The following is a 2,477-nucleotide window of genomic DNA, read 5'->3' on the forward strand; positions in this document are numbered from 1 at the left end:
GTTCAAATCTTGGCTGTAAACATAAGAGAAAATTTGTGAGGCTGAGCATGAGCATGGTGGCACACATCTTTAATCCCAGCCATCTCAGAGAAATGGGGGGGGGAGGTGGCATTTGTCTTTCTGAATCTGATTATTCGATTTAATATGATTTCCAGTTGTGCCCATTTTCTGTAGTATCAGGATTTCATCATTTTTTTTCTTTTGGCGGTCTCTTTATACAGCCCTAGCTGTCCGGTAGCTGAATAGACTAGACTAGGCTGGCCTCACACTCACGAAGATCTGCCTGCCTCTCTAACCTGAGTGCTGAGATTAAAGGCATGCGCCACCACACCCAGCTCATTTTTCTTTATGGCTATATATAATCTCCATTTTGTGCATATGCTGCATTTTCTTTATTCATTCTTCTGCTGATGGGCATCTAGACTGTCTCTAAGAAGCAGGATCTTTCAGAGTAGCTCAGCCTGTTTTGGAAGCTACTGTGTAGCCTAGGCTTCTCTGGAACTTTGGATTCTACTCCCTCACCCTGCTGAGTACTGGGATCAAAGGCTCTTGGCACCAGTCACAAATGCCTTTGAGTGATGTACTCAAGATAGGCCTCCCTGCCTAGACTAAGCTGGTACACAGGGAACCCGAGAGACCTTGCCAAGAACTACTGGCTTCAGCTACTTTTGTCAGTAATCTTTGAGTCTCTAGCTGATTCTGCTCTCATTACCTTTAACAAGGACCTTCTGAGATGAGAAAAGACAGTACTCCATGCTGGCTGTGCACAGACTCATCTACTCCAGAAAGACTGGCAACAAATGGCTTACTCCCTCCCTGCCTCTCCTGTCCTGCCTCCTCCCCCTCTCTTTCCCTTTGCCCTTTTACTTCACCCCTTTGCCCTCCTCCCCTTCCCTCCTATAGTTTACCTCACAGTGCAGTGAGGGCCGCACACCCCTCATTCTTAGCTAAGGGCTGCATTTCTGGGAGCCCTAAGAAGGGCTGAGTAACAACTCACAGCATTATGTGCTCAGAAGCTCTCTTGCGTTGTGTCCTTTTTGTTTTCTAGTTGTGGCACCCGGGAGCTCCTTGAAGCCACTGCATAAAGAACAGCAGGTATGAGTGGAATGGGAATTTGACGACCTGGGGCTTGAACTTACAGTCCTTCTACCTCAGCCTCCTAAGTAGCTGGGATTCTAGGGCCGCGCCGCCAGGCTCAGATCTCACTTGTTTTCTTCAGTAAAAGTGTACCTGTAATCTCTTTTTGAGCTAGGCATGGTGGTTTGTGCCTGTGATTCCAATACTTCAGAGGTGGGACCAAGGAGTTCAGGGAAATTCTCAGGTACATAGTGAGTCAACTTGAGGCCAGCCTGAGCTACATAAGACCCTGACTCAAAAACAAAAACAAAATATAAAAGCTGGGAATAGTAATCAAGTCAGCTTTCTGTCACTGAGAAAAAAACACCTAGCTAATGATAGTCAGCCCTAAGAAGAAAGTTCGTAGTTACTTGGCCCTGGAGCTTCTAGGCCAGTGGTGGCACAGTGAGTCCTGGCCATTACATGGCTGTTCACTTTATGGGAGGGAGCGGGCAGGGCAGGCTTCCCCTCAAATGCAAACCCCCAATGACTGAACTTCCTTCTGGGTTCCAACTCCTGTAGGTTCCACTATCTTCTTTCAGTCAGCAAGTCTTTACAGACCCTTAGGTGACATTTGAGAGCTAACCTATAAATCAGACGTACTAGTGAACCGTGCCTGGAATCCCAACACCCATGAGAGGGAGACAGGAAGATCTTGGGAAGGTCAGCCTGGGCTCTGTCGCAGAAAGAAAAGAAGCAATCAAACAAACAATGAGATCTAAAATTGCAATTTGGTTCTTTGGAGAATATAGCACTCCTTGAAGTTTATATATTTTATGTGTTTAAGTTGAACCTCTTGGGTTTCAATTTTTTTCTTTTTTTTTTTTTTTAAAGATTTATGTATTAGGTATAGTGTTCTGCCTGTTTGTATACCTGCTGGCCAGAAAAGGGCACCAGATCTCATTACAGATGGCTATGAGCCACCATGTAGTTGCTGGGAATTAAACTCAAGACCCTTGGTAGAGCAGTGTTCTTAACCACCGAGCCATCTTGCCAGCCTTGGGTTTCAATTTTCTATGTAGCCAAAAACGACCCTGAATTTCCGATTCTCTTACTTCTTTGAGATGGTTCAAAGGCCAGAGAGACTTGGTACCAGGCCTGATGACCTGAGGTCAATCTCCAGGACCCATATGATGGAGTGTCTTAGTCAGTGATGTTCCATTGCTGTGAAGACACACCACGACCATGGCAACTCTCATAAAAGAAAGCTTTTAGCCGGGCGGTGGTGGCGCACGCCTTTAATCCCAGCACTTGGGAGGCAGAGCTGCAGGCGGATCTCTGTGAGTTCGAGACCAGCCTGGTCTACAGAGCTAGTTCCAGGACAGGCTCCAAAACCACAGAGAAACCTTGTCTCAAAAAAC

The sequence above is a fragment of the Microtus ochrogaster genome, unplaced genomic scaffold (genome assembly GCF_000317375.1).
Source record: "Microtus ochrogaster isolate Prairie Vole_2 unplaced genomic scaffold, MicOch1.0 UNK3, whole genome shotgun sequence".
NCBI lineage: Eukaryota > Metazoa > Chordata > Mammalia > Rodentia > Cricetidae > Microtus > Microtus ochrogaster.